This window comes from Arachis ipaensis, chromosome B2, assembly GCF_059453495.1.
Source record: "Arachis ipaensis isolate K30076 ecotype BB chromosome B2, ASM5945349v1, whole genome shotgun sequence".
Classification (NCBI taxonomy): Eukaryota; Viridiplantae; Streptophyta; class Magnoliopsida; order Fabales; family Fabaceae; genus Arachis; species Arachis ipaensis.
The window spans coordinates 50,177,634-50,187,080 of record NC_142437.1 but is presented as its reverse complement, the minus strand read 5'-3'; the positions used below and the strand labels follow the sequence as shown (position 1 = coordinate 50,187,080).

The 9,447-nt window shown below is 37.7% G+C and overlaps 1 non-coding gene across 1 annotated transcript; it reads left to right on the top strand.

The window, feature by feature from the left end:
* The first annotated feature begins 2,893 nt into the window (after positions 1-2,893).
* LOC148573936 (small nucleolar RNA R71) lies at positions 2,894-3,001 on the top strand. Its single transcript, XR_015906127.1, has one exon. It is a non-coding gene; the product is annotated as a small nucleolar RNA R71 (small nucleolar RNA).
* Positions 3,002-9,447: the final 6,446 nt, after the last annotated feature.

The following is a 9,447-nucleotide window of genomic DNA, read 5'->3' as shown; positions in this document are numbered from 1 at the left end:
GGGGCTGGCCATCTCGGCCATGCCTGGACCTTCACTTATGTATTTTCAACGGTAGAGTTTCTACACTCCATAGATTAAGGTGTGGAGCTCTGCTGTTCCTCAAAGATTAATGCAAAGTACCACTGTTTTCTATTCAATTTTTCTTATTTCGCTTCTAAGATATCCATTCGCACCCAAGAACGTGATGAAGGTGATGATTATGTGTGACGCTCATCATCCTTCTCCCTTATGAACGCGTGCCTGACAAACACTTCCGTTCTACATGAATTAAGCTAGAATGAGTATCTCTTAGATCTCCTAACCAGAATCTTCGTGGCGTAAGCTAGAATGATGGCGGCATTCAAGAGAATCCGGAAGGTCTAAACCTTGTCTGTGGTATTCTGAGTAGGATTCAATGATTGAATGACTGTGACGAGCTTCAAACTCGCGATTGTTGGGCGTTAGTGACAGACGCAAAAGGAGGGTGAATCCTATTCCAGCATGATCGAGAACCGACAGATGAATAGCCGTGCCGTGACAGGGTGCGTGAGCATATGATTCACTGAGAGGAGGGGATGTAGCCACTGACAACGGTGATGCCCTTGCATACAGCCAGCCATGGAAAGGAGTAAGACTGATTGGATGAAGATAGCAGGAAAGCAGAGGTTCAGAGGAACGAAAAGCATCTCCATTCGCTTATCTGAAATCCCTGCCAATGAATCTACATAAGTATCTCTATCCCTTTTATTGTTTATTTTAATCTAATAAAATATCATGTTTAAATCCGCCTGACTGAGATTTGCAAGGTGACCATAGCTTGCTTCATACCAACAATCTCCGTGGGATTCGACCCTTACTCACGTAAGGTATTACTTGGACGACCCAGTGCACTTGCTGGTTAGTTGAATGGAGTTGTGATCACACGTGCCATTACCAGGGATTATTAAGATCCCAATTCATTACACCATGATCTCTTTGGGGTATTTTTGATTTCATACAAATACAAAGAGACTAACTTTGAGGATCACAATTTCGTCCACCAGTACTCATGTCGTACTCAACCTTGTCTAGATGCCTCCCTTCATTGAGAACCCTATACTCATGAAACGTGTTCATGTGGACATTTTGGTGTTGATTGAGCTCGTAGATTTACTTTTCTTGATGGGCTTGTTTCTCAGACACTTGGTGGATGGATTCACACAGTTGGGAGTAATATTTTTGCTGTTCCATGAGCTACATATGTAGCTCCCTTTGTTGATCCAAGATTTGGGATTGGAATCTCCTTTGTTGGTCCATGAGTTAGAGTTGAAAATTTATCTATTTCTCTTGATTCTCCAAGTATTGTCTAGATAGGCCATCAATAGCCTCTTGTATTTGACTCATCTCCACAGTGGCTGGTGTTGGGGCTCGTTGCTCTTCTTGCTGCTACCTTTCTTGGTGTTCCTCTTCTTGTTGTTCCTCCCTTCTTCTCCTCCTTTGTGGTCTCCTTTGGCTTTGGGCAGCCATGACATATGACATTCTTTGGGGGGTGATTGGCTTGTCTAGGTTTAACCAATCAGGGTCTACATCCTCAAACACCACCTTAGCTTTCTTGCATAGGCGAAGGATGGTGCTTGAATAGTGGAGACAAAAGTCAGGATCACTCTTCTCGGATATCTCTTGAATGTTCTTGGCTATGAGTTCATGGACTCTAATCTCTCCTCCTATCATAATGCAGTATACCATGGTGGCTCTCTTGATATTGACCTCTACAGTGTTTACACTAGGTAGGATGGATCTCCTTATAATCTCATACCATCCCTTGGCTTCCGGGATGAGGTCTCCTCTTCTAAGAAACCTTGGCATTCTATTGGAATCCCTCACCCAGTCATCCCCAATTACGCAAATATCATTGACAATCTGCTCACAATCAGGGTCGCCACTTACTCTTTCATGATAACTAGCCTCTTCAAAAGGTGTTGTTCTGAGGCCAAGAACCTTCATGATGGCCTTTGGACTGAAATCAACTTCTACACCTCTTACATAGCTCCTATAAGAGGTGTCTGGTGTGGGAAAATCGTGATCATTCATTCTTTGGTAACGGCGCTGAACGTCCCAGGAGGTCTTCCTCACTAGGATTCACGTCCTCCTCCTCCTCTTTGGGTTCGGCCACACCAAGTAAGGTAATGGCCTTGCACTCTCTTTTTGGATTCTCTTTTGTATTGCTTAGGGGAGTACTAGGAGGGGTTTCAGTGACTCTTTTACTCAGCTGGCCCACTTGTGCCTCCAAATTTCTAATGGAGGACCTTGTTTCATTCATGAAACTTAAAGTGGCCTTAGATAGATCAGAGACTATATTTGCTAAGCTAGATGGATTCTGCTCAGAATTCTCTGTCTGTTGCTGAGTGGATGATGGAAAAGGCTTGCTATTGCTAAACCTGTTTCTTCCACCATTACTAAAGCCTTGTTGAGGCTTTTGTTGATCCTTCCATGAGAAATTTGGATGATTTCTCCATGAGGGATTATAGGTATTCCCATAGGGTTCCCCCATGTAATTCACCTCTGCTATTGCAGGGTTCTCAGGATCATAAGCTTCTTCTTCAGAAGATGCCTCTTGAGTACTGTTGGATGCAGCTTGCAATCCATTCAGACTCTGAGAAATAATATTGACTTACTGAGTCAATATTTTATTCTGAGCCAATATGGTATTCAGAGTATCAATTTCAAGAACTCCCTTCCTCTGAGGTGTCCCATTACTCACAGGATTCCTTTCAGAAGTGTACATGAACTGGTTATTTGCAACCATGTCAATAAGTTCTTGAGCTTCTTCAGGCGTTTTCTTTAGGTGAATGGATCCACCTACAAAATGGTCCAATGACATCTTTGATAACTCAGACAGACCATCATAGAATATATCCAGGATGGTCCATTCTGAAAGCATGTCAGAAGGGCACTTTTTGGTCAGTGGCTTATATCTCTCCCAAGCTTCATAGAGGGATTCACCTTCTTTTTGTTTGAAGGTTTGAACATCCACTCTAAGCTTCCTAAGCTTTTGAGGAGGAAAGAACTTGGCTAAGAAAGCCGTGACCAGCTTATCCCAAGAGTTCAGGCTATCTTTAGGTTGAGAGTCCAACCATATTCTAGCTCTGTCTCTTACAGCAAACGGGAAAAGCATAAGCCTGTAGACCTCAGAGTCAACCCCATTGGTCTTAACAGTATCACAGATCTGCAAGAATTCAGTTAAGAACTGAAAAGGATCTTCGGATGGAAGTCCATGAAACTTGCAGTTCTGTTGCATCAGAGAAACTAATTGAGGCTTTAGCTCAAAATTGTTTGCTCCAATGGCAGGGATTGAGATGCTTCTTCCATGTAAATTGGAATTTGGTGCAGTAAAGTCACCAAGCATCTTCCTTGCATTGTTATTATTTTCGGCCATGTCTCCTTCTTTTTCGAAAATTTCTGTCAGATTTTCTCCAGAGAGTTGTGCTTTAGCTTCCCTTAGCTTCCTCTTCAGAGTCCTTTTCAGGTTCAGGATCAGCTTCAACAAGAATATTCTTATCCTTGTTCCTGCTCATATGAAAAAAAGAAGAAAATAGAAAAGAAGAGGAATCCTCTATGTCACAGTATAGAGATTCCTTTATGTGAGTAGAAGAAGAAAAGAATAGAAGAAGCAAAATTCGAACACCAAGAGGAAGAGAGGGTTCGAATTTTGAGATGAAGAGAAGTGTTAGTAGATAAATAAATAATTAGAAGGAGATGAGAGAGAGAAGAATTCGAAAATTAAATAAAATAAAATAAAAATATTTTTGTTTTTTCAATTTAAAATTAGTTAGAATTCGAAAATTTTAAAAAGAAAAATGAAATTAAATTAAATTAAAATTTAAAAAAATTAGTTAATTAAAAAGGAATTTTGAAAAAGAGGAAGGTGATTTTCGAAAACTAGAGAGAGATAATTAGTTTGGTGGTTTTGAAAAAAATTAAGAATCAAACAAAAAGATAAGATTAATTGAAAAAGATTTGAAAATCAATTTCGAAAAGATAAGAAGCTAGAAAAGATTTTAAAATTGATTTTGAAAAAGATGTGATTGACATTTATTTTGAAAAAGATTTGGAAAAGAAATTTAAAAAGATTTGATTTTGAAAATTAAAGTTGGTTACTTGACTAACAAGAAACAAAAAGATGTGATTTTAAAATTTAAAGATTGAACCTTTCTTACTAGGCAAGTAACAAACTTAAAATTTTTGAATCAATCACATTAATTGTTAGCATTAATTTCGAAAATATGAGATAAAAATAAGAAAAAGATTTTTGAAAATCATTTTGAAATTTTCGAAAATCATAAAAGAAAAATGAAAAAGATTTGATTTTTTTGAAAAATATTTGAAAAAGATATAATTTTTTAAAATGAAAATTTGATTTGACTCATAAGAAACAATTAAATTTAAAAACTTTTTGACTAAATCAAACCAAATTTTTTGAAAATTTATGAGAGAATGAGGGAAAGATATTTTTTTATTTTTGAATTTTTAATGAAGAAAGAGAAAAACAATAAGAAGACTCAATGCATGAAAATTTTGGATCAAAACAAATGATGCATGCAAGAATACTATGAATGTTAAGATGAACACCAAGAACACTTTGAAGATCATGATGAACATCAAGAACTTATTTTTGAAAAATTTTCAAGAAAAGAAAACATGCAAGACACCAAACTTAGAAATTTTTAATTTTTAGACACAATGAATGCAAGAATGCATTTGAAAAACAAGATGCAACACACAACAAGAAAATATGAAGATCAAACAAGAGGATTCATCAAGAACAACTTGAAGATCATGAAGAATTAAATGCATGAATTTTCGAAAAATGCAAGAAAGAGATAAACATGCAATTGACACCAAACTTATGACTTGACACTAGATTCAAGCAAGAAACATCAAATTATTTTTGGTTTTATGATTTTGTAAATTTTTTTTTTTTTGGATTTTTAGAAAATTAATTGAAAAAAGAAAAATAAGAACTTCAAAATTTCTAATGAGAATTCCAGGAATCATGCAATATTAGTCTAAAGCTCCGGTCCAGGAATTAGACATGGCTTACTAGCCAGCCAAGCTTTCAGTGAAAGCTCCAGTCCAAAATACTAGACATGGCCAATGGGCAGCCAAGCTTCAGCAGATACAAATCAGGCATACAACAGCTGATTAGATGAGAATCCACGGACTCTTGTGATGATAAGTTGAAATCTCGGTCCAAAGGATTAGACATCGCTTCACAGCCAGCTAGAATTCAACAGATCATCATGAAACTCTAGAATTCATTCTTAAAAATTCTGAAGCCATAGGATAATTTATTTTTTTTTTTTGAAAATTTTTCAAAAATAAAAGAATAAAAACAAAAACCTTGAAATTAAAATAAAATTACCTAATCTGAGCAACAAGATGAACCGTCAGTTGTCCAAACTCGAACAATCCCCGGCAACAGCGCCAAAAACTTGGTGTGGGAAAATCGTGATCATTCATTCCTTGGTAACGGCGCTGAAAACTTGGCACGCACGTTCATAATCTTAGTTCTTTGTCACAACTTTGCACAACTAACCAGCAAGTGCACTGGGTCGTCCAAGTAATAAACCTTACGTGAGTAAAGGTCGATCCCACGGAGATTGTCGGCTTGAAGCAAGCTATAGTCACCTTGTAAATCTCAGTCAGGCGGATTCAAATGGTTATGGTGAATTGATAATTAAAATATAATTAAAATATAAAATAGGATAGAAATACTTATGTAGTTCATTGGTGAGAATTTCAGATAAGCGTATAGAGATGCTTTTGTTCCTCCTAAACCTCTGCTTTCCTACTATCTTCATCCAATCATTCCTACTCCTTTCCATGGCAAGCTTTATGTAAGGCATCACCGTTGTCAATGGCTACTTCCCGTCCTCTCAGTGAAAATGGTCCAAGATGCGCTGTCACCGCACGGCTAATCATTTGTCGGTTCTCGATCCTGCTGGAATAGGATTCAGTAATTCTTTTGCGTCTGTCACTATGCCCAGCACTCGCGAGTGTGAAGCTCGTCACAGCCATCCCTTCCCAGATCCTACTCGGAATACCACAGACAAGTTTTAGACTTTTCGGATCTCAAGAATGGCCGCCAATAATTCTAGCCTATACCACGAAGACTCTGATCTTACGATCAGGAGGCTAAGAGATATGCATTCAAGCTTGCGTTTATGTAGAACGGAAGTGTTTGTCAGGCACGCGTTCATAAGTGAGAATGGTGATGAGCGTCACATAATCATCACATTTATCATGTTCTTGTGTGCGAATGAATATCTTAGAGAAGAAATAGGCTTGAATTGAATAGAAAAACAATAGTACTTTGCATTAATTCATGAGGAACAGCAGAGCTCCACACCTTAATCTATGGTGTGTAGAAACTCTACCATTGAAAATACATAAGTGGTGAAGGTCCAGGCATGGCCGAATGGCCAGCCTCCAAAACGTGATCCAAGGATCAAAAGATAATCAAAAGATGTAAAAACAATAGTAAAAAGTTCTATTTATACTAAACTAGTTACTAGGATTTACAGAGATAAGTAAATGATGCAGAAATTCACTTTTGGGCCCACTTGGTGTGTGCTTGGGCTGAGCATTGAAGCTTTCATGTGTAGAGGTCTTCCTTGGAGTTAAACGCAAGTTTGTAACCTGTTTCTGGCGTTTAACTCTGCTTTGCAACCTGTTTCTGGTGTTTAACTCCAGAATAGGGCAGAGAGCTGGCGTTGAACACCAGTTTGCGTCATCTAAGCTCGGGAAAAGTACGGACTATTATATATTGCTGGAAAGCCCTGGATGTCTACTTTCCAACGCAATTGAGAGCATGCCATTTGGACACCTGTAGCTCCAGAAAATCCACTTTGAGTGCAGAGAGGTCAGAATCCAACAGCATCTGCAGTCCTTCTTCAACCTCTGAATCTGATTTTTGCTCAAGTCCCTCAATTTCAGCCAGAAATTATCTGAAATCATAGAAAAACACACAAACTCATAGTAAAGTCCAGAAATGTGATTTTTATTTAAAAACTAATAAAAATATATTAAAAACTAATCAAATCATACTAAAAACTATGTAAAAATAATACCAAAAAGCGTATAAATTATCCGCTCATCAGTGTCCTTGCTTGTATCATCCCTCATCATGTTGGCATAGAATTGTCATACAAGGTTTGCATTTATCCTTGTAAATGGACTAGTGAGGAGCTCCCATCTTCTTCTTTCAATTTTATCCTTGATTTCTTGGCACTCATCCCCTGGAAGTTAGAATGGTATCTCAGGCAATATACCTTTAGGCCTCATCCATTCAAGTTGTATTTCATGAAATACAGACTTAACCTCCAGTTATCAAAGGAAATTTCTTCAATGGGCTCCTTTCCCTTTCTCCTTTTAGAACTTAATGAGGCCACCATTGGTTGCTTTGAATAAATCCGAATAGTTGAGAAAGAAGGAGTGGTGAAGAGTGGCTAGTATGGCTTATGTAAGGTAGAGTGAGAGTATGGCTTGATGGTGAAGTCAAGTGATCAATCAAGTGAAAAAAAGAGTAAGTTGAACAAAGAAGAGCATACGGGTGTAGCTTAGAATTGAAGGAATACAAGAAGTGAAATGTGAATGCAAGAGGATGTAGATTTAAGCATGAGGTCTGAACCAACTTAAGGCTATTTATAGTGAAGGTTGTGGAGAAATGGATGATGGGGATTCAACTAGGCATGGTGGAAATGGAGGGTGTGCATGTAAGATTGAATGAAGACAAGGATTGCTTCTTTATTAGGTAGGTAAGTTCGGTCTTCAAGGTGTTCTTATAACACACCTAGCTACCCAATGTGTGGAAGGTTGTGCCTTCCAAGGAGCAACTTCCAAGAACATGTGACTTGCATTTCCTCTAAAATAGCCGAGCCTCTCCTTGGCTTGTCCTCTCCATCAATCTCCTCCTCCATATGCCTATTCACCACAACAAAACAAAATTGAATCAACTTAAATGGCGGCAAAATGAAAAGAATTAACTAACTTTTGAATTTTTGAAAATTTGGCTAAGTGTTCCTCATGAATCAACAATCAAAACGTGACTTCTTATAAGCATATATGTGACATTGGTACTTAGTGTTTGGTCATGTGGTTCAAAGAATTAAATTCAATTCCTATGATGCACATATTATGCGTATGCATCATCCTAGGTGCCTTGCACACCAAACTTGTTATCTACCATATGATTCATGCAAAAGTTAAATGAAATTCGTATCACCTTTGATTCAATCATCATGAAGACTACTTTATTTTCAAACATGAACTCAAAAAGGATGGAGAGCATGGTTTAACTTTCATGAAATTCAAGGCTTAAAACAAATTTGGCTCTCATCATTTATACTCATAGCACCTGTAGGACACCAAACTTAATATTTGGCTATGTACTTCAAGAAAATTCTTGAGTACATATCCTAAGATGTCTATATGTTCATCATGCTTGAAAACCTTCTTAAGGTGCCTTTAGGCACACCAAACCTAGAAATTAATCATATGCTTTAAAATACTAAATACAGCTATCAAATTTGTTTATGAAAGCTTGAATTCATGCTAGAAAATAATTGATTATTAACACTAAAGCAGTAAATGAAAATGCTAAACATGGGCTACCTCCCATGGAGCGCTCTTTTATTGTCACTAGCTTGGCATTTGTTCTATGTTAGAGCGGCTGATGATCATAGTGTCTCAGCTTGTCTCCTCTCATTGTGAGCTTTCTTCCAGTTTCCTATTTGATAATCTCTATATGCTCCAATGAGAGGATCTTGCTGACAGTATAGAATTCAGAAGGATGTGGAGGTGTTTCCAACTGATGATATATCAGCTTCAGCTTGTCCCCCGGAGAGAATCCTTCTGTTGGGATCTTTGATGAGCGGATAATTTATACGCTTTTTGGCATTTTTTTTAGTATATTTTTAATATATTTAGTTAGTTTTTATTATGTTTTTATTAGTTTTTAAATAAAAATCACAATTCTAGACTTTACTATGAGTTTGTGTGTTTTCCTGTGATTTCAGGTATTTTCTGACTGAAATTGAGGGACCTGAGCAAAAATCTGATTCAGAGGCTGAAAAAGAACTGCAGATGCTGTTGGATTCTGACCTCGCTGCACTCAAAGTGGATTTTCTGGAGCTACAGAGGCCCAATTGGAGCGCTCTCAATTGCGTTGGAAAGTAGACATCCTAGGATTTCCAGAAATATATAATAGTTCATACTTTGCCCGAGATTTGATGGCCCAAACAGGCGTTCCAAGTCAGCTCAAGAATTCTGGCGTTTAACTCCAAAACTGGCACAAAAGCTGGAGTTAAACGCCCAAACTGGCACAAAACCTGGCATTTAACTCCAAGAAAAGTCTCTACACATGAAAGCTTCAATGCTCAGCCCAAGCACACACCAAGTGGGCCCGGAAGAAGATTTCTGCATTAATTA